Source organism: Prionailurus viverrinus, chromosome F2 (genome assembly GCF_022837055.1).
Source record: "Prionailurus viverrinus isolate Anna chromosome F2, UM_Priviv_1.0, whole genome shotgun sequence".
NCBI lineage: Eukaryota > Metazoa > Chordata > Mammalia > Carnivora > Felidae > Prionailurus > Prionailurus viverrinus.
In genome coordinates this window covers 26,444,970-26,468,588 of record NC_062578.1, presented here as the reverse complement: position 1 = coordinate 26,468,588, position 23,619 = coordinate 26,444,970, and the positions used below count along the sequence as shown (strand labels likewise).

Here is a 23,619-nt window from a genome sequence, read left to right as displayed (position 1 = left end):
CAACTAATCCTGCTGTTTAACTTATTGTATTCCTTTACCATCTGTATTTCAGGTATCAACCCCGGAAATAGGTGCCAGTTTTATAAGAAATAGCCTCTTAAAAATAAAGTCATTCCATTTTTAAAGTAAATTTATATTATACTATAAGTTTAATCTCAATACTGATGCACCTTTGGTATTTTTGTTCCTCATGCTTTTCATTTTCACTGGCACAACCTAAAATATTAATTACGTCACTACTAAATATTTTATATATTTCTATTTATATGTCAAATATTTTATGTAATCCAGAAAACATTTTCCCAGAGTTGATGGCAGTCTCTTATCTCTGAAATCTGTTGGAAATTAATATTGAAGGTCCAGTTGCTGTATTCTTATTATACTATCTTCAGGACAGTTGCAATTTTCCTAACTGCATGTTTGAACTTCTATAGAGGTTAGCTTCTTAAAGCAAAAATCAGTAAATCCAATGAGTTTTAAACTTAAGATTAGGCATTTAGTTAACTCAAGCTTTATCCAAGGATGTTTTTTAAACATTCTTAAAATTACAGAAAATTTGCTAATTTGCTTGATTGCAAATTAGCTAAATGTTTTTAAAATCTCACTCTTCTTCTATTACCCATGACTTTAAATGTTCCCATGCCATTAGTATACGAGTTGTACAACTCTTTATTTACCACAACTGAGAACCATATTTTAAGCCCACTTTTAGTGCACATGCTTACACATGAATTGTTTCTGTATGATTTCACATTTATGTACCAAATTTGGTCAGGTCTCTGTCACATATTGTAGAAAAGTATTGAAATTCAACGTCTTTATTTTCCAAATTTTCATGTTGTATCACTGCACTATTGCATGAATTAGTGTAGCACAGACTATCGGTGATGCCCACCTAAGCCTCCTCCTCCTTTTCCCTGACTATCAGGGCCTCATTTCATCAGGTTGCACACTGTCTTTGCATCCATCAACTTGGGGAAGAGGTCCTTTAATTAACCCAAGGCAGAGATGATGATATTTCTCCCCCTTGCCTGTGATTGATTTAGGCATGGGCATGTGATACAATAAGATTTCAGATGATGTTAGGGGAGTCTTCTAGGGAAGGTTTTCTTTGCTTTTAGAAAAGGTCAAATTATAGACATGTGTCCTTTACACACTGTTGTGTAAAGAAGTCATGATTGTAGCCATCCCAGAGAAGCAACATAGAGGAAGGACAAAGAGACTTGGGCTGCTAATGACATTGTTGGACTTCTGAAGCACCCATGGAACTTTTCCAGATTTCTTGTTATCTAAGATAAGCAGCCTCTTCTGTTGGAGCCATGTTGGCTATGTTTCTGTTACTTGTGATCTGAAGCACTCCAAACTGTGACATCTCCATAATACAAATAAGGAAAGCAAAACTCAGAGAAATTACATGGTGGCCTAACATGGCTCAGTGATTAAATGGTAGAGGCCTGGCCAGAATATAAATTCTTAGTTCAGTCCTCTTTCCAGTACAGTGTGAAGTCTCACTTTAAGAACTGGTTTCTTGCACAAATAATTGATTAACAATATATTATATAAAGCTGTCATGTATACAGTGAAGTATTTTATGCATAATGAGCACATATGCAAATTATCTTACATTGAACTATATGAAACAACCATTCTTGTGCATCAAAACTGTTCAAATATTGGAAAATTTCACGTGGTTCACCCCATCAATTTTATTGAATTTCCACTGCTAATATAGAGAAAATATGTCTAATTAGTGTACATTAAGTGCTCTTTACTTTGATTCTTAAGTTTTCTACTTAAAATTTAAAGTGAACTTTCCCTCACCTTTCCATAATTTACCTTTATCAGCCTTCTTCCAAGGAGAAATTCTAGTTTGTTCAAACTAGTTTGAAAAGTTTATAAGCATACCCACTGATGACAATGTTGTGAAACTTTAAGCATCTAAAATAAGGGTGCCTATTTATTTAAGCCTATGACTCTTGATTTCTGCTTGGATCATGATCTCCCAGTCATGGGATTGAGCCTCATGTCAGGTTCCATGCTGAGCACGGAGCTTGCTTGGGATTCTCTCTCTCTCTTTCTTATGCCCCCTCTCTTTCTTTCTCTCCCTCTATCCCTCCCCCACTCATGTGTGTATGCATCCACGTACTCACTCTCTCTCTCTCAAAATTAGAATAGAATAGAATAGAATAATTAAATTAAAATAATACATGTTCACTTTCTGAAATGAATACCTACAGGGCTCAATCAGAAACTGTAGCATGCTTCAGATGATAAAGTGCCATGCATATAATATGACTTGAATAAACCGTTAAAATATCATGATGTAATAAGTGAGAAGAAATATACCTCTCCTTAGAAAATGCTGCATCACGTTTTTCTTGCAAAAGATGTATGTGCAGTGGATTTTGTGGATATTATCATTTGCTGTCATTTAAAGTGGTATTTTATAACTTATTTATCATTTTAATTCAGCCATTTGAGAGTTAATTAAATCCTTTCTTCTCAATGGGACTCCCACTAGTTTTAAAAGAGTAACATATAGAACAGCAAGAGTTAATTGGATTAGGTTTCAATATTATTTTAATTGGCATTAGAATATAGTACTGAGAGGAGGAATTCAACTTGTTTGCTAAGTACTTCACAGTACTTTCTGTTTACTTCCAAAAGTATATTTTCTTCAAACTTTACATTAACACATTCTAAAGAAACTAAGATTATTTACTTACAAAAAGTTTAAACACTGCTTTAAATGCATAGAGTTCTCCACACAAAAAATGAGATTAGCAGCTTCAGTTTTGCAGTGTAGCCATATTATAAAAATTATTACAGAAATCAATAATGCTTTCATTTCCAGAACTAATCTGATGGTAAGATCTTGTTTATATAGATATTAAACAAATGCATTATTCGCATTTTGTAATGATTTTCTAGAGAAAAAAGGACATTTTTTAAATTATCATATGGAAGTGGTGTAATAAATGAGGATAATCTTTATTAACAGAAAGTTAATTTACATAAAACAAATGCTCATTGAATTATTGAATATGATAATATCTACATGCCTACTCCTGTTTGTCATATTTTGTGCCTTTTGGCGACATCAGAATTATAACAATCTGATTTATGCATTAAATTTAATGCATAATATGACAATGTACAGATATGTATGCCTTATAATGTATAATTTAAACATGATTGCTATATATTTCACCCATTCTTTCATGGCTTTCCCGATTTTCTCATGCAGCCAGAAATCACGATTAAAATGCAGGTTGCCAGATATGAATGTCTGTTTGAATTAATGAATATTTTCATAAAAATACTCCAACTATGAATGTTTTAAAAACCTTGTCATAACATTCACCAAACTTACACATGACAGCAAGCATGTGTTACTGCATTTTCATCTTAAATATTTGATGATTGCCTCTTTAAATCCAAGATTCATAACCCAAAGGCTTTCATTTTCTTACACCATGTGTAATTCAAAAGACATTTATTAGTACAGTCCTCTTTTTATGCATCAACAAAACATATCTGAAAAAAAGCAATATAAGAACTTCCCAGAATTTTGGACATATTTTAAGGTATTAATTATACATAACAATATTTTATAATATGTATATACTATTTATACTCTCTCTCTCCCTCCCAATGGAATAAAGATAGGATTTACAATAAAGATGATTCTGGTTAAACATTAAAAGCTACAATACAACTGGAATCTTTTTCAACTTACATTAAAAATGTGTAAACACTTCCTAACCTATCCGCATTTTCAGGAAATGATCAGAGTGCACAGCTGCAATTTATGAGATGCTGAGAAATGCCAGTGTTCTTCTACCAATTTCTTAACAATAATGTCACTTTTTAAATTACAAATTTAAATTTAGCATAGGTAAATAATGGTAACAGGCCTATTACAGTCATCTTTATTATTTAAGAAGGAAACCAACTAACAATTGTAAGAGCAATTCCATATTAGGTTTCAACTGAAGGTTACCCATTGATGGGTCACTCTCACTTGACCTTGAGTGTGCAGAAAGGTAGTTCACCATGGTAACCTTGGTCTTGATGCTTTCCATACAGTAAATCATTTCAGTCTCTTCATGTAATTCTTTTATTGGCTGTGCAATTGAAATGTCATGCTTCACGAACAGAGAAGCTAGTAATTTCTTATGGGTGATTAAACCACCTTTCTAATGTATGAGCATGGATAAAGTTGTATGCAACATTTTAACACACACTTAGTTCATCGTAATGTTTTCTCTGTTTTTTAAAAAATTTTCTGGTAAACATATTTTACCCTAACATATTTTTTTAATCTTCAAATGCATACAGTCTATCAGTATACCATCTAATATCTGGTATCATTTGATAACTTCTATAGTGGTGTTTCTACCTTCAGAAAGAATGTGTGTGTGTGTGTGTGTGTGTGTGTGTGTTTATGTTTATAAATAAAAACAAAGCTCTTTAAATAATACTGAAGTTTCCAAAAGCAAGCAAGTTTTAAAAGGACATTTTGGGCCCTAAGCCAAAACTGACATTCCACCTTTAATTACGTGAAAATCAAAAAAATGTATTTTAATGACCAATTATGAGAAAATCATGAAAACCATACTTTCGCTATAAAGCAAGAGTTAAAAAATTGCTTTTTCCTTTATGAACTGTTCATATACATATCTCTAGACAATCATTCCCTTATGCTTTTATAAAAAAAAACTCTGCTTTTTTTGAAGCTCATTCCAATCCACTATATTACTCTCATAATCACATTTGTTAAGATCCCAGCACCCCCCCACACCCCCACTCCCACCACCCAGCCCTCCCATTTGTTGAAATCTTGGCACTTAACTCAAAGTTTCTCTACTCATGACAATTTCTGCTAAAAGCCACATGAACAACTCTTCCCAAATCCTGGCCTCTCAGTTCCTTCAAATCATCATCAAGGACTTTCTCTTTGGTCATCCACTTTCCTGGACAGACATTAAAAACTATCATTACTAAAACTCTTCCAATCTTAATATTGGTATTTTAAAAATTCTTCTCTCTCAGGGCACCTGGGTGCCTCAGTCGGTTAGCATCGAACTCTTGATTTTGGCTCAGGTGATGGTCTCATGGTTCCGGAGATCAAGCCCCATACCAGGCTCTGTGCTGACAGCATGGGTCCTGCTTGGGATTCTCTGTCTCCCTCTCTCTCTGCCCCTTCTCCCCTCAAAATAAATAAATAAACTTTAAAAAATTATTCTCCTCTCTCACATTACAAGTTTTTGTTTTAGTTTTTAGATTATTATTTAATTACACTAACTACAACCCTAACACTCATTACAACTGAAAAACTTCAATGTGTTGGTCCCTTTAGTATTGCTTTATAAATAATCTTCTTATGACAAAACCTCTCTCCACACTAAGTTAAAATCTTGTGGAACATGATTCTAACCATTGCCTTTATAACACCTAAATCCTCTATTCCTCTGTCTCTGCATTTTATCTATTTAAAAGACCTCCAATCTGGGTGGTCCTTTTCTTAAGAACTGGAGACCTTTCTTTGGTCTAACCTCAGGCATCTGAGTTCTGCTACAGAAAAACATACAACAGGGAATGTGAAATCCTTTATATAAATTAATAAACCACCAATCTTAACTGAACACTCAACACTTCCCAGTAATTGTGCCATATTCATTGGTCAAGCCACTTTCCTGTTTTCCACATAAAGATTTCAGACCTTCTGCATATCCTCAAACCACCAGTCTTATCACGGAAACCTCATTCTCAGCAGAGAGCTTCACACTCTACTACACCGAGTAAATTGATACAATGAGAAGAAAACTCCCTGCCATCAAACCTAAGAAGTTGCCTGCATTTGTCCTAGTTTCTTATTTTTTCCTTGTTTAAATAGGCACTTTTCTTCTGCTGCTATTATACCCATTTACTTCCCATTCTCTCAGATACTTTAGTATCAATGACCCCTTCTCTAATTTTGACAAGTTCTCTTTCTAGAACACTCTTCTCACTAAATCGATGAATTCTTATAATGCTTTAGATTGCCATTCAAATATTTAGTCTTCATTGGAGACTTACTGTTCCCTCCAAAATAAACCAGATTCACTTGTCTTTCAATCTTATTTTCCAGCAACTGTGTTTCCTACTGTCCTGTATTTTAATTGAGATTTTTATCAAAATTTGAAATTCTATTTATTTAAGTGATCATTGAGTTAATATTTTCCCTTCAATATTTTTTAGCATTACAAGGTCACCACTAAGGTGCATAGTAAAAGCTCAATAAATCTTTCATAATGAATGAGTAACAATAGAAGAACACTCTGACATGCCATGTACTATGTACCAAGCACCATATTTATAAACCTATTTAATACACCAACCTTATCTTCATGTTATAAATAAGAAACCTCAGGCAGGTAGGACTTGACAGATACAGAAGGATTTAGCTCCAGAGTTTATAATCTAATAACTACACTCAACTGCTTGAGAAAGGATGAAATAAAATTATTACAGTATGCCTACACAAAATGGCACAAATATTAGAGTATAACTGCGATAAGATTTACTTCATATTTTTAGGATATGGAGGATAACTATGAAGAGGCAAAGTTAAATATAAGTTCAGGACTTTTCCAATCCTTTGACAGTTTGAATTGAAGTGTGGAAAACACCATATTCATCTTTGGTGTTTTAATTTCATTCTAATTGTTCTTAGCAGATGAACAACATTCTAAGGTCAGGTTAATATTAATGGTGAATGAAGAAGGAAGAAAACTTAAAAATATAGAATATAGGACATTGGTCTGTTTGGGAAATAACAGCAAACTACCTTTGGCCACATGAGTCATCTGGGTTGAAGCAAATGGGTGTACTCAAAATGGGTATACTGAGGGCTGACTCTGGCTATTGACACATAAAGAAAATGCTGGAAATGAAGAGTATCATAATGGTGGAGGCAGGAATGTGACAGGAGCCATTACAGAGAAAGAGAAAAGTCAGTTAAATATCTTTCCTCTAATACTGGCTTTGCCCCGCTAAATTCTTTACAGCTGAATCTACATAGTGTTCAAAATACAGGGAAGAATCATACTCATTATATTTCATTTTTCACCAACATTCTATAAAGTATTGAAGAACTGAATATAATATCTGATTCAATAATCAAGAGAAGAGGAAGCAATTTTCAACAAAGCCATCCTCCATGAGAAAAGAAACACACTTGAGAGAATATAAGAAGGCTTTCAACTCAGTGGGAAGGGAATGTGAAAGCACTTCATTGAAGCTCATTGTAGCTTGTGCACAGTTTGCCTGCCAAGAAATGCTCATTCAATATAGGGAAATAAATTCCCATTCACTAATAAACACAGTCAAATGCAAAGTTGCTTTACAAAGTCAAAGTCTATAAATATCTCATAACTGGTTTATGCTTTAACATAGTTCCTCCAAATTGTATTTTATCACAAGGCTTTTTTTAGTTATTCCATTCTTGTCTTTGACTTCAATTGTTCATGGCGCAATCACATGTTCTTTAAATTATTCATATTTCTATGGAAGAAGATCATAATTCTCCAAATACTGGGATCATGCAGTGTGGGGATATTTAATTTTTCAGGTTTGTACATATGAATAAACAAAAAGCAAGAAGATCAATTACTAGTAGTGTTAACCATCAGCATCCAATCCCCCTGTCAGCCAAGGCTCAAGTGTCATCTCTTGACGTGAACATTGACCCAGGAGTCAGGAAAATAGCCCAGGGGTTCTATTTTCCAATAATGTACTGGAGACCCATGACAAGCTCACAGCCAAGTCGTAAAGCACTTCTTAACTCACAGGACCATCAAACGGGATTAAGTGCTTTGAAATCCATGGATAACAGGTGCTCCAAGGACTCAAGAGCTCACCAGGTCGCCTCTTTCCCTCCGGGTCACTCACCTTCTTGCGCCTCATGTTAGGAGAATATTGATGAGAAGAGTGACAGAAGATGCCCATGGCAGCAGAAAGTAATGTAAGGGAAGCCTATTAACTTCTCATATACGGATTTTATGCTGTGATGCTAAAAATTCTATAATGGTCTTTAAAAACATTGATGCAATTTTCAGAACCCTTAGAAGAGTCTCATCAAATGACTAAAACTGGGTTTTACAGACAGTTACAGATTTGCTTCCGTATTAAAATTGTTCCTAATCACATATTATTAGCCAATTTTAGGAAGATTTTTTGAAAAACAGTTTGATGAAGCATAATCATCCAATAAGATAGCAGTACATCCAAATAAGGATTTAAAAATACTGAAGATGCTCTAAAAATAGCATCTCAATGAGGAAATCAATTCAAAACTTGGAAAATGGTTCAACATTAGTAGAAGTTCACCGATTTACAAAACTTAACTTCTTGAAAAGCCATAAAAAGTTTTTAAGAAACAATCTATTTTTTAATTTAGAAAAAAAAAGATTATTAAAGATTTCCTGGAAATGACACATGTTAGTAAGATAGTATTCAATCTGAAAAAAAAATACTTCACTAATTTTAGGAATTCACACGTTTTTGGCATTGTAAAACAAGCTATGTCTACACTCTAGTCTATTTCTCCCCCTAGGTATACAGTCTACTAAATCAATGACCTCCAAATTGTATATTTAATCTTTCAAAACTTTTAAAGAATTGTAGAACTCTTTTGCAGTGGATTTAGATTCTCCCCTTTCTCCACGACAATCTGAGGAGGTCTCTAAAGCTCGATTTCAGAACCTCTGCATTATAGCATGACTCCGCTATGCTATCCAGTGCTCCAACTGATGGGTTTTGGTGAAATAATGGTTCATTGGATACTCATCTTCTTCATAGACATCATAAGAAAAAAGGGAAAAAAATGAAAGGATTGTGATATAGTAAAAGAGTTTTGTACTGTTAGCTCATTTTTCTTTAAAGTACAAAACTAATATGGTATAGTAAAATAGTTTGCACACTGTTGAATTTTTTTTGACTTCAAAAGGCATAGCAAACCTCTGCAAAAAGGGACATATTGACCTTTCCATCTCATTATAAAATTAATTTGTATTGTTTGTGGGAAGGAAAATACAGGGCAGAAATCACGTAAGAACAATACCTAAATGTGGAAATAAATGTCTTTAAATGTTAGCCCAACTAATTTACATATTTTTTCTCTAAATTCAGCTGAAAGAAAAGTATATAATTTCAACCTGGCCTTGAAGCACAAACATAATGTGCAACGCGGCAGCAAAAAACAACTGAGAAATTCTGACCTAAAAGGAATGGAAGAGCTGTACCACATGGCCAGAGGGATGCAGAGAGCTGTGTGGGGAGCTGCCCGGTACAGACAGCACAAGTCTGTATATGGCTAGCATTGCTTCTCTCTGGATACCACTTGGATTCTAGCCAGCACCCAGGCTGGATCAAACCCTGTCACCATTCTCTACTCCTCAAGTTGTGGAAGAGAAAGATGAAAGCTCAGGTTTATTTTGCATCTTCATCAAATCCTTGTTTACAGTGTGATAATTGAAAACTTTTGGAGATAGAGTTTATAAAACAAACAATATTTTTATTGCAATCAATGAGTGTTTGAAAAATGTAAAGTGCATTAGTAAGCTAATATTTAACTGTGGAAATCAATTTTTTAAATGTTTGCCAAACTGATTCATATATTTTTCTTAGAATGTATCTTAAAAAATGTGCCTTCATTCATCTTGGCTATAAAACTCAGATACTGTACAATGGGCAGAAAGAATAAATTGAGAATTCAGTGGCAAGTAACCAAAAGGAGAAAGGCCTATGAAATGTTCAGATATCTGCCAACATGTAAGAAAAATAAAGATACCTTTGCCTTATTTTGAGCAGAATTATTTACTTTACGCTCAGATGTTGTTATCCTGATAAACAAAACTCTTGAATTTTTTGTAACTGTTTTCTGTTTGTTTTTTTACTCTATATTTAAATAACTTCTATTGCTTTATTATATTTTAATAGACCCTTGTACATAGCTGGGAGAATGAACTCATCTTTACCAAACATTTATTAAGAATGCCCTCAGTGGTACCCATTATAGTACACCCTACAGGTATATTTAGTTTTGTGCAATGAAGCTTTCCTGGAAAGCACTGTGTCAGGTCATAAATTCCTTCCTCCAATCCATTCCCACCTACTGCCAGCCAAAAACATTGCAGCCAAGTGTATCTGTCTAAGGTGCACTTCTGGTCCTGTTCTTCCCTGCTTCAAAGTCATTTACTGACTCCCCACTGCCTGTTTACCAAATGCTATGCATTATGCTTATTACTGCAAATAGATACGTTTCTTTAATCTTTATAACAACTCCAGCAGGTAACACTAATATTATCTCCACATTATAGGAGAGTATAAATAATTTGCCTAAAGTCATACAGCCCGTAAGTAGCAGAAAGGATTCCTAAGCAAGACCAGCAGACTCAAATGACTGTATATTTAACTATCACTGCAACACTTTTTCAACATGCCAGAAACTACTCTAAATTTATCTCTCAAGATGCCTTTACATAAGTCCAATGGTCCAGCAAGAATGGTTTGTCTGCTGTATAACTCATAGAACAGGACTACACTAGGTGCCTCTCAGTTAATGTTGCTAGCGTCTGTAGAATAGCCTTTGTGACTAGAAAATACCATCATGATAAAGCTTTAAAACTTCTCATTCATGTGTGAAATTTAAGAAACTGAATGAACAAAGACAAAAGAGACAAACAAACAAAAAATAGACTTAAATAACAGACAACAAACTGGTGGTTGCCAGAGGGGAGGTGGAGAAAGATATGGGTGAAACCGATAAAAAGGATTAAGAATACATTTAACATGATGAGCACTGAATAATGTATAGAATTGTTAAGCCATTATATTCTACACCTAAAACTAATATAACACTACATGTTAATTATGCTTTAATTTAGAAAGATTTTAAAAAACTCCCAAATTTCTTATTACAATGTGCCAGTTAAACATAAATGAGAAAAAAAAAATTTCTTCTCAGCTGATACTTTCATCATTTCTTGTAACATTCTTAAAGATTATCTTAGAATCTTAGACCTCCCTAAAAATGGAAAAGCTGTTCTCTTGCTCCATATTATAGAGCTCCCTCAAGAAAGTTATTTTTTGGAAGATTTATTTAGCATTTTTTTTGCTTCCTGCAATGTTATGTTATACATTCAACATATTAGAGAATATTAGTAAGAAAATTAAATATTTTAGAGATTTTCCTTACAAGCTAGCCTATCACAGATTTTTATCTGAATTTATCTCTATATAAAGAAATACAGTGTTCTTATATCAAAATGGTTCAATTAATGATTATTAATTTAGACAAATTGTGACGTGATGTCATATATGTAATTGTTATTCGTTATCATTACTTGAAGAATTCAAGTTTAGGAAAAAGTGACTGTAAACACCACAGTACATAATATTTAAATGCTGAGAGATATTCCTTTTAACAAACGATTAACGAACTGAGTGCAAATGAAGGAATATGGTTGACTGAATGCAATCTGAGAAAACCACATCTGCATGTTGGGACTAAATACTATTAGCTAACATTTACCCTGTACCTACCATCGCTCAGCTTATATGAACTATTTCAACTTTAATCCTCATAACACCTACAAGAGGTGTTACTGCAACTATTATTGAATTGCATGAATGTACCTGTCATTATCCCCATTGTATATATGAGTACAGTTAGACAGAAGGAGTTCAATAGCCTACCCAAAATGACAAAACTTCCAGGAGGTGAAACTCAAAGCCAGATAGCCCAAATGCAGAGTCTATACCCTTACCAATCATGGGGGGTTGACTGCCTTATCCTGCAGATGCTTTCAATTATATGGCTGCACCTAAAGATATCAGGTATGAAATGATGGTTTGATCCACTTCTAAACTTGAAGAAAGGAAAACATGTTAATCCATGCATTGGTTTTTTTTTGTTTTGTTTTTTGGGTTTTTTTTTTGTTTTGTTTTGTTTTTTTTGCAGCTGCCAGGACAAATTACCACAAACTTGGTGTCTTTAAAAAAAAGACATTTATTATCCCAATAGTTCTGAAAGCTGGAGGAAGAAGCAAAGAAGAGACTCTGCCCCTAGAACGTCCAGAGGGAGCATGGCCTTGGTGACACCTTGATTTCAGACCAGTGATACCACTTTTCTTGGCTTGTGGCTGCATCACTTCAATCTTCAGGTCCAGCATCTTCAAACCTCTCTCTGTTCCATCTTCACATTAGCTTCTCTGTCTGTGTCAAATCTCCCTCTGCCTCTCTCTTAGCAAGGCACTTGGGACTCAGCCAGTATTCCAGGATAACCTTTGCATCTCAAGATCTTTTCCAAATAAGACAGCATTTACACTTTCCAGGTATTAGGACTTGAAACTTTTGGGACCATGATTCAGCCTGCTCATCTATCCATCTATAAATGTAATGCCACCTGTCAGAGAAATATGCGGCTGAAAGGCAAAATATCAAGAAATTTTTCAAGTAAAAAAGTTTGAAGAATTTTTGTCAGGTTGGTGTTCTTCAGCAGTTTTTCCCATGCCTTCTACATCTGCGTTTTTACCTCCTGTAACTAACTGTACGTGAAGCACATTACAGTAACATGCTCCTTTGGGTGGCTAAATCATCAGTGAGAGATTAACAAATGGTAATCACCTTTTCCATGATACTATGGAAGTAAAGAGTCATACTTCTAGGTAAAATTGTTCCATAAAAAAGAGCTCATTTACTGCCGTTTTCAACAATATGGATGGACTCGAGGCCATTATCACATTTCATTAGTGATATAAGTCAGACAGAAAAAGACAAATAGAGGATGATCTCACTTACAGGTGAGCAGAATCTAAAGAGCAAAACAACACGAAACAAAATAAACAAGCTCTTGGATACAGAGAACAGATTGGTGGTTACTAGAGATGGAGAGTGTAGGGTTGGGCAAAACACAGGCTAAAGGAGTCAAAAGGCACAAACAAACTTACAATCATGTAAAATAAAGTAAGTAAGTCATGAGGATGTAATATATAGCACAGAGACTATGGTTAATAATAGTGCACTACATAAGTAAAAACTGATAAGAGAATAAATAGATCTTTGAAGTTCTCATGACAAGAAAAAAATTTTTTTACTACTACACAATGTTGATGATGTTGAGTAGACTCATTATGGTGATCATTTCACAATATATACAAATATTACATAATTATGCTGTACACCTAAAATTAATATATGTCAATTTTACTTCAATTTTTCTACTTATCAAAAAAAGACATTCAAAAGATGAACAATAAAAATGTCAACATGTTTGGCTAGAAAAAAAAGGCCATTTAGTACATGATTTCCTAGTCTGTCTATGCCAGGTTACAGGGGCAGTGGCCTTGTCAGTATAATAAGTTTGGCATTTAGATATAGTGACCACATGGTGAAAGGAAACAAAACTCAGGATCTTGACAGATATGGAGTTGGAATATATTAAGTCTGGGTTCCTAGCATACCACATCTTAACTGAAGAAGTAACCTAGACAAGAAATTACCTAGTAACATAGGAGTATAACAAAGAAACCTAATTCTAATGATCCTAATCACAAACTTGCAATTTAAAGGATCTTGGTATTAAATTCATGTGAATAGCATGGCATGAGAGCTCCAACACAGGCTTCTGATATCTCTGGGACATATGACAGAAACAAAACCAGCCCATATCATAGAATATACACGCTCAGGATAACCACACACACACACACACACACACAGTCTCATTGAAGATAAGTAAGATAAACTAACAAAACACAATAGGAAACACAAATTAATGAAAAATAATTAGCAGATGCAATGGACGGTAGGATTAGGCTCTAAGAACTGCAGAAAATTAAACAGTATGATAAAGATTGCATAAAATGAAAAACCTTAAAGTAATTAAAGCATGAAGAGTAAGCATTTTATGATTTCATATAAAACAACAAATGTATTTTAGAAGGAATGAAATAGAATTGTTCTGTTTTTCAAACACTGAAACATGCAGTTATTTTAATTTAAAAAATATGATGGTCAATTGGTTCAGCAGCCAGTTAGAAGCAGCTAAAGTGAAATTAGTTACCTGGAAAATAAATATGTGAAAATGACCTGGAATGAACAAAGATAACAAAGAAATTTTAAAAAGAGAGAATAGTGAAGTTGAAAGGCCTAGAGAATAAAATTATGAGTTCCAACATTTCTTTAATATAAGTTTCAGCATAAAAGAATAAAGAAAATGGAAAGAAGCATATAAAAGTAATAATGAATGAAAGCATTGAATTTTTAACTCTAACTCCAAAAGCAAAGGGAACAAAAGCAAAAATAAACAAGTGTGGGACTACATCACTAAAAAACATCTGCACAACAGAGGAAACCATCGACAAAACAAGAAGGCAACCTACTGAATGAAAGAAAATATTTACATATCATGTATCTGAAGGGGTTAGTGTCCAAAATATACAAAGAGCTCAAGTCAATAGTTGTAATAATAATAACCATTATCATCTGATTAAAAATGGGCAGAAGATCTAAATAGACATTTTTCCAAAGAAAACATACAGATGACCAACAGGTACATGATAGGATGATCAACATCACTAATTATTAGGGAAATGCAAATCAAAGACCCAATGATACACACCTCACACCTGTTAGATTGGCCATTGTCAAAAAGACAAGAAATAACAAGTGCTAGAGAGGATCCAGAGAAAAAGGGACCTTCATACATTGTTAATGGAAATGTAAATTGGTGCAGTTACTATGGAAAATAGTATGGAGGTTCCTCAAATGCTACCTAGCCATGAAAAAGAAGAAAATCTTGCCATTTGTGACATGAATGGACCTTGAGGGTATTATGCTAAGTGAAATAAGTCAGACAGAGAAAGACAAATACTGTATGATTTCACTTATATTCACTTAGTGGCTGTTAGAGAGGAAGGAGGTGAGGGTGGACAAAATGTGAGAAAGGGGTCAATTATACGGTGACAGATGGTAATGACTTATTGTGGCAATTGCTCTGCAATATATACAAATATAAAATTATTCTGTTTTGCACCTGAAACTATTACAATGTTATATACAATTTTACCTCAGTTAAAAAAAAAGGTAAGTCAAAGAAAGTGAAAGAAATAAAAATATAAGACATAAGCAAACGATGAAATGAAAAGAAAGGAAATAGAGAAGTTAAAATCTGTGACCAGTTCTTTGAGGAAAAACCCTATATTGACCTGGAAGAAGGTATCTGCAATTCATATCAATAATAATAAATTAGTATCTGAAATATATTCTAAATATACTGCAAATCAATAAGAAAATGAACAAAAGGTATGTGCAGACAACTCACAAAGGAGAAATCTAGAGCAACTAAATAAAATACCCCTTGACCAAAAAAAAAAAAAAAAATAGAAGAAGAAAAATTTGTTTGAGCCTCATTTATAATTTAAAAAGAAATTCTAAAAATGAAAGAATCAAAATGCCACATTTAGCAAAGAGATCCCGGAAGATGGAGCTAAAAAAGTAACCATTGGATTTGAGAATCTAGAAGTCAAGGGTGATCTTTATTAGAGCATCAATGAGAGTAAAATCGATTTGCAATGTATTGAGAAACAAATGTGAAGAAAGGAAATGGAGACAGAGTAAAGACTTTCTTAAAAAGCTTACATGATCCAGGAAGAGAACAGATATAGTAATAGCTGAAGCTAAGACACCTGCTCAAAGTAGGCCAATATATTAAGTTTTTCACTTGATTGTTTTATTGTGGCTGGACTGTGAGCTTATTATTAAGCTGAGAAGTAGCCATAAGAAAGGGAAAAGTCCTCAAAGTAAGAGAGAAAATAAATTATAGAGCAATGCTCTGGAGAAAGCAATCAATTGCACCAATGCAAAGTTTAGCCTTAAGCAAAGAGTAATAAGAATGCCTTAATTTTTAAATTAATGTGTATAGGGGATAAGCATGCATGAAGTTGAGGATATTCAGTAATATAAGAGAGTAAAGAAAGAGGAAGTGAGTCTAACATTAGGTGAAGTAGAAATGATTTAGATATGACATTGTAGAGATCTAAGCGGTTGTCAGCCCATAACCATATTTTATTCATGAAAAAAATATATTATACAAAGCTGAATTATACATAGGCCATCATGCCCTTAAGGAGCTCAGTCTACCAGGAAAAGTGAGACTTGTTCACATATAATCAAGATAACTAAAATGCCGTTCATCCCTCCTTTCTCAATATATACATATTATTTTGTTCTTTTCTCTTTCATTTTATGAGATCACATAGCATTTTGTGTTCCTCTTTCTTCCCAATTCTCTAAAGGGATACATGAAAGTGGAAATGTTTACCATAGTGCCAACATTAAGTTCAGGCTCCTTTCCACAACTTTGCACTGTGATCTCTACAGAAGCTCATCCAGAGCTCTGGAATGATTTGCACTAAATGCATGAAAGAGATGAGGAATAGGAGAAGTCATTAAAATTATTCGTTTCTTCTCCTCCCAGATCCAAACAAATTTCACTTTTAGGAAAATCATTGTCCACACTTCCTAATGTGAAGCTTACTTTTGTCACACAAAGTATTTTAAAGACAGACAAAATCAATCTTATTGACCATTTCTCAAAACCCTGTCCTTGAATATTAAAAGTTGTATTTCAGGAAAGTAGAAGTTTCAAATTTATATTCTTCAACTTCATTTAAGATCACTGATGCTGATTAAAATTTTCATCTTTAGATATATTTGAAAATATTCTACCAAACAAGAGAAGGCCATTAACATTCAGTTTAAATGCAATTTATACTAGCCTTTGGTTTTCAGCATAAATGTAGAGACAAATGAAATTATTACCATTATGAAAATAATGTGTATTTTTTGAGACAGCAATGTTTTTTCCATGCATGTTGCTAAAGAAGGCAAATTTATCATGTCCTTTAATTTCTCAGAATCAAAATCATTTGCTCAAACTCCAAAGAAATTGTAATATATCTAAAGTTAATTACAACTTTCTTTTCAATATTTAATTATGTTTTCTTGTAAAGAATAAGCATCATTCAATTAACTTCATTTTTGAATATTACATAGAATCTTACAATGATTCTATGGCATATTACATAGAATCATTGAAGCAGAAGAAAATGTAAAAAAAAAAAAAAAGGAGAAATAATACTCAGAGCATGCAGTCCTCAGACACATCAGGCCATTTGCTCCTTTTTACTTTTAAAAATCTCTCCAACATTTCATTAGTATTCTTATTTTTAAGCACTGTAGAAAATAGACTGTATGTCTGATACACTATTTCTAGACTATGCAGTAACAAACTGTATAAATTCACTTGGCTACTCAGAGTGACAACTTGAGTTTCCTTAATATATAGTTACTTTCTCTGAAATTAAACAATTAATAAGCCAGCAGCTATGTGAATCATAAATTATTCATACTTAGTCTACCAATGAACATTAATCAATTATAAAGAGACACAGAAATTAAGACCAAGAGAAAGAGTCAACCATAGCCTTTTAATATTGAGACTCTGTTAACCCAGTCTCTTTAAACATATTTGATTTGTATAATAACATCAATATGCACAGCTATGCTTGCTGCTCAAGTTTCCAACAAAATAACCAATTTATGAGTATACATATGCTGTCAACCAGTAACAAGAAATACTCATCACAATTACGTAGTCTTTGACTAAAAGGGCTTATTAGAGTTCTTTCAAATTATTGTACCTCATCAAATATTTAGTATTAACTCTCCTGGCTTCCCAAGAATTTGAAGCACACTGAGAAACATCTTTAGAATTCTTTCATAGTTTGAATACCAATAATTTTATACCAATATATATAAAATTATAACAATCACAAAACCAAAACCTCCACCTAGACAATGGCCCCAGTCAGTCAGTTGTGAAGCATTACATCCTTAACAGACACAGGTTCAGCAGCAAACTTATGACTTACAATTGCTTAATGAGAAGTTCCAACAGGCTTATTCCCAACGCATATGATTTCCAGATTATGCAAGTACCCATTCTGATTAATTTATTTAAAATTAGTCAAGGAAAGAGCTATCGTTCCTAGTGTTCATTTTTACCAAGAGTCAAGCAATAAAATAATGAGAGTATATAGATGGCAAATAGGGATTTAAGTGGAGAAATGGAATTCATAAGAATAAAAAATTAGGATCGCCATTTGGTTATAACTAGCAATCAAGTGTTAATGCAAAATATTACCTGGAAATAGGCTTCAAACTATTCTTTGGTTGATGTCCTGTAGACATGATGTGTTTGTTTCTCACCAAAGACAGGAAAAGACCATTGACAGGTATCACTGGATGTATTATTTCACTATTTCTTGGAAGCTAGAGGAAATAGAGAAGCTAGGTTTACAATATGGGAAATTGAGAACATCTGAGTCTTTAGTTTTTTTTAAAATTTTCTGTGTCCTTGAGCATTCGTAAAGACATGGCAAATTTTTTCCAGACTTGATGAGATGGTCAGCTCAGGGTGGGGGCGGGAGCAGAACCAGGATAGCTTTACCAGTATTCTGAAAAGGTCAGTGGTAGTAGTTCTCATTCAGCAAGTGTAACATTGTAAAACCCTGAAAACTCACATGCTCACCTAGAAAAATCATTAACTACCTGTTAGTCCTTTCTTTCAAAATCAATCAACAGATATATAGAGTGCGTAAACACTAGCACTATGCTAAGTGCTATGAGATATACATAATATCAGATGCAATTGCTAAAATGTAAATTAATTTATATTGGTACAAAATAAAGATACTCTACAAAAGGATACGTTATATGCAATAAGATGATATAGATAAAAGTCCTACCAAAGTACAGACAAGGCAGATTTCTTCAATGACTACCAGCATGGTTACTTTGTTAGAAATGCAGATTCTCAGACACCACACCAGACCTACTGAATCAGAATCTGAATTTTAGCAGATGCCCAGATCTTGTGATGTATATGCACATTCAAGTTTGAGAAGCCCATCTTAGATGTTTTCATAAGCAAAATGATACTTAAAACAATTGTTAAGCTAATGAGTCGGCCAAGAAAGAGAAAGAAAAACAGTCCAGGAAATTTCAGGCAAGTGGTCAGAAGAGAACAAAAGCATAGCATGAGAGGGCCTGAAACATGTTCCAGAAAGATTTTAGTTTGCCAAATTTGCTAGGGCAAAAGATTTTATTTAGAGATTGCCAAAAGGTAAGTCTTAAAATGTAGAATGGGTCTGGTAAGAGATGGTCTGAAAGTTAGATTGAGAGAAATGCTTAGTATTTTTAGACAGACCAGTGCTTTTGGAATACAAGTGATTCATACTGTTCAGATTCCACCCTTCATATATGAAGAATTCACTCTGTTAGCTGCCTTGAGTATTGGCTGCTGGTGCCTCAAAGTTGAGACCTCCCCTGAGAATTGCCCTTGGCCAAAGGGGGTTGCTTCACCCAAGTTTACACCCTCTTCCTGGAGGCAGCTTACATCCAGTACTGGCTGATGTAGGGGAACAAAACCTTGGCCTCATGGCCTCAATCGGAAGCCACATTATTGAAAGACTGTCTCAAAGTTAAAGTTCCCTGTGGAGTGAGATGAGTTATCTCATACAAATGCATCTCATTATGGTAACTCTCTCTGCTCAGTCCTGCTTTTCTCATTCTCTCACAGATGTTGTTCCCAAGAGAGCTTCTCAATAAATCTCCCGCACACAATTCTCCATATCAAAAAACAAAACAAAACAAAAAAAAAAAAACAAAAAAAACAAACTGATCACTTTCCTCGAAACTGTATATCACTAAAAAATGTATAATTAGTTCTATATAATTTTATTCTGATATTATCCTTTGGTTACTTTTTTAATGTGCTGTAACAATCCACCTAAAATGTATATTTCTTAAAGGCAGGAAATGTGCTGTATTCCTTTAAAAAATTATTTCACTAAGACAGGGGTGCCTGGGTGCCTTAGTTGGTTAAGCATCGGACTTTGGCTCAGGTCATCATCTAACAGTTCACGAGTTCAAGCCTCACATCAGGCTGTCTGGTGTCAGCAAACAGCTGGCGCCGGATCCTCTGTCTCCCTCTCTCTCGCTGCCACTACCCACCTGGCAATCTCTCTCTTACAGAAATAAATAAAACATTAAAAAAATTGTAGAAAAATAAGTAAATAATTTCACTATGATGAACACAGATGTGGGTACATAATAAGTATTTAATTCTCATTTGATGAATTAAAAAACACTTCTTTTGGGTTCTTTTATGTTAAGATTTCTGTGATATGTCTAAGATAAGCAAATGAATAATTTCAGAAAAGCATTTCTGAACTGAGAAGTACCTACTTCCAAGACTGATTTCAGCCCTGCACATCAACCACAACAGCTCTTCTGTGTATCCCTGTTACAGCACTTGGAACATGATAGGTACTCAGTAAATACTGGTTAACTTATGAATAAATGAGTAACATTTATACAGTGCATTGCAGTCTACCTAAGTGTCTTTATTTAACCTTCCTGGAAACTTCCAGGTAATAGCCTCAGTTACAACACGAAGCTAAACCTACACAGAAACACCTAAGTTTTAAAAAACACAGATTTCCAGGCTCACCTCAGACTTTCTGAATATTAGAGTCTCTATGGGCTTTCATTACTTATCAAACTTAAATGTGTATTAATTCCTAACAAGTTCCTAAGTGATGGTGATGGTCTGTGTCTCACACAACTAGGTCAATGTCACACGTTAGACCGGTAATGCTATATTGTTTCAGAACTCCTCAGGAGATTTTGAGGTGTGGTTACTCAGATTTTTTTTTTTTTCAAGTCATGCTCAGGCTCTTCTCCTGGAGATTCTGTTTTAATTGGTCCAGGATGGAGTCTGGGTACTGACATTGTCTTCTCATATGCAGCCAAGGTTGAGAACCACAGCTGTAGTTTTTGCTCAAGAATCATTATCATCAAGGATTGGGTAGAAGCAGGACTACACCTGAGTCTCAACCCAGTGTGCAGGCTTTTTATGTACCCCATACTATGTCCCTGAACATAGATAAAATGTCTGAATTTCCGTACTCACTATCCAAGTTAGGTTTGTTGATTCTGAACTATATTTTATATATCAAGATGGAATAGAGACCCAAGATAATAACCACTATTACATAAGTTTCTAAAAATCACAAAGTAAAGGACAGATACGTGATCAGAAAATGAAAGTGGGTAAACATGACTGAATTATCCTCAGAATTCATTAATAAACTCTTTGAATATTTAGCAAATCTAGGGGTTCCAGAAAGTAGTCCTATAAATTACCTGAGCAATCATTTCCTTATCTCAAGATAGTATTCGGATGGAGAATACACATGCCTCTACGCTCTCCAATTCCCCCGCAAAATTCTTTACCATAGAAGTATTAGTAAAATAATTTCCTTTTGCTTACATTTTCACCTTTTTTGTAGGCAATCCACAAATATTTTACTGAAAAACTGTAGTCACCCATCATGGCGATTGAAAAATATCAGCATAGTTAGCCACATGTGCATGCCATCAGTTTTCCAACATAATATAGCAGGCGGTAAAGCGCAAACATTTCAGCCGAGGTCTCAGCCACTAGATGCCGCTGATGTGTCTGGAGGCCTAGGAAGTGGATTCTACAGAACTATAAAGGCTTACATCTTGGAAAATAAAATGCTGTTACTATGGTGACCAGCTGAGATTATGGATAATGAGAGTACCATGTTTTCCACTCTCTAAGGAGCTATTGTTCTCCGCCTATTGCTCTATGCTGAACATTACTGACCTTCAAAATGTATCAAAATCACTGGTACTTTCCTTTCTTTAAAAAAAGGGTATTTCATTCAGTACTTTTGTGTGAGTGAGAAGCTATACACATCAGTTATTCACACATACACTCACACACACACACACACGGAAAGGAACCATTATTCAATGCATTTATTTTTCTTATTTACATAGGAGAGATCAATGGTCTTAACAGTACATGACGTCATAGTTTCTACAACTTAGGTGTTTTCAAATTCTTTACAATTGTCTATCTACCAAGATAGAGGAACTGAAGAAACTAGCTCAATATTTATCATCTGTGTGACAGCATCAAATATCTAGCTAGAGATAATTGTAGGCGAGAACATGTTTTCAATGGAACAAGGATATATGAAATTTCCAGTTTAGTTACAGAAAATCTTGCAATACAGTTATTTTTCTTCTAAAGCTAGCAATGGACAGGAAAATAGACTCATAGGGAAATAGAAATCTCTTACATAAAAGATATTGGAACAGGTATTAAAAGATAGCAAAAAGATAAATGACATTTAATATTTACTAACTAGTTGTTGGTTATTGATGAGTTCTTAATATTACTCTCCAACAGGAAATCTGTTCAGATTAAGGTTCATGTCCATGTACTTTTAGAAAAATAAATGTAAAAGAAATGTTCAGTGGGTATTGGGATTGTCTGTAAGAATATCATACCAAAAAAAATTTACCCCAAAATAATTGCTTGAACTTGTATAGCCCAAGGAAATCAAAATTAATTAATATATCTCGAAATTCAAGCAAGGGAAGTATTAATGACCATATTTTTCATGTCATAAGATTTTACATAATAACTAATGAGTATGAAAAGTAATAAATATGTTATTTTTCATAATATATGATGGATTCTCATTATCCCAGAGGACTCCACCCAAACACTCCTTTCAAACACTATTGCGAAGCTGCTTAAACCCTCAGTGAATTTGACATACCATCTCCTTAGGCCTAGTCTCCAAAGGCATTAAATGATTCATAGCAACAAAACTTGGTATGTAGTTCTTAACAGTGGCTGCACCCTTTAAAAACAAATAGAAGATAGAATTGGCAAGAAATATCTAGAAATAAATGTCAAGGGACATTGTTAGAATACTAACCTGGTATTTGGGTCATAGTTTCCCAAAATACAGGAAATTCTGAAAGCACAAGTTTGTGGCCACCCATATGCAGCTGTCACTTCCATGAAAAGGTAATAAAGATATTCCAGGCACTAAAAACAATGGCATGCTATACCCCACGACGTATTTTACTCTATTAGTTTCCTACGGCTTCCATAATGAAGCACCATAAACTAGGTGCCTTAAAACAACAGACTTCTATTGTTTCCCAGTCCTGGAGGCTAAAAGTCCAAGATCAAGGTGTCAGCAAAGCCATGCATGTGCTCTCTCTCTGAAACCTGCAAGGGAAACTTAACTTGCCACATGCTAGCTTCTGGTGGTTTGCCAGCAATCTTTGGCGTTTCTTGGCTTTCAGCTGCAATCTCTGCCTTTATTGTCATACGGCATTCTCCCTGTGTGTCTCTGCCTTCACATCACCCTCTTTTTATAAGGACACCAGTCATACAGATTAGGAGCCCTCCCTACTCCAGTATAGCCTCATTTTAACTAATTACATCTGCAATGACCCTCTTTCCAAATAAGGCCACATTCTGAGCTACTGGGGGTTAGGACCAGTATGTGTGGGGAGGGAAGACACGATTCAACCCATAATGCTCGCCCAATTCTAGATAGTATTTGGTATAGCATCAGACCTTATAAATTACTACCATTTCTATCTCTTGAC

At 34.3% G+C, this 23,619-nt stretch overlaps 1 long non-coding RNA gene across 1 annotated transcript in view; it reads right to left on the bottom strand.

The window, feature by feature from the left end:
• The window catches only part of LOC125156137 (uncharacterized), a 50,346-nt gene extending 31,971 nt beyond the window's left edge, over nucleotides 1-18,375 (bottom strand). Inside the window, exon 1 of the long non-coding RNA XR_007148490.1 lies at nucleotides 18,254-18,375. This is a non-coding gene — a long non-coding RNA (uncharacterized LOC125156137). The remainder of the gene's footprint in view (nucleotides 1-18,253) is intronic.
• Between the last annotated feature and the right edge of the window lie 5,244 nt (nucleotides 18,376-23,619).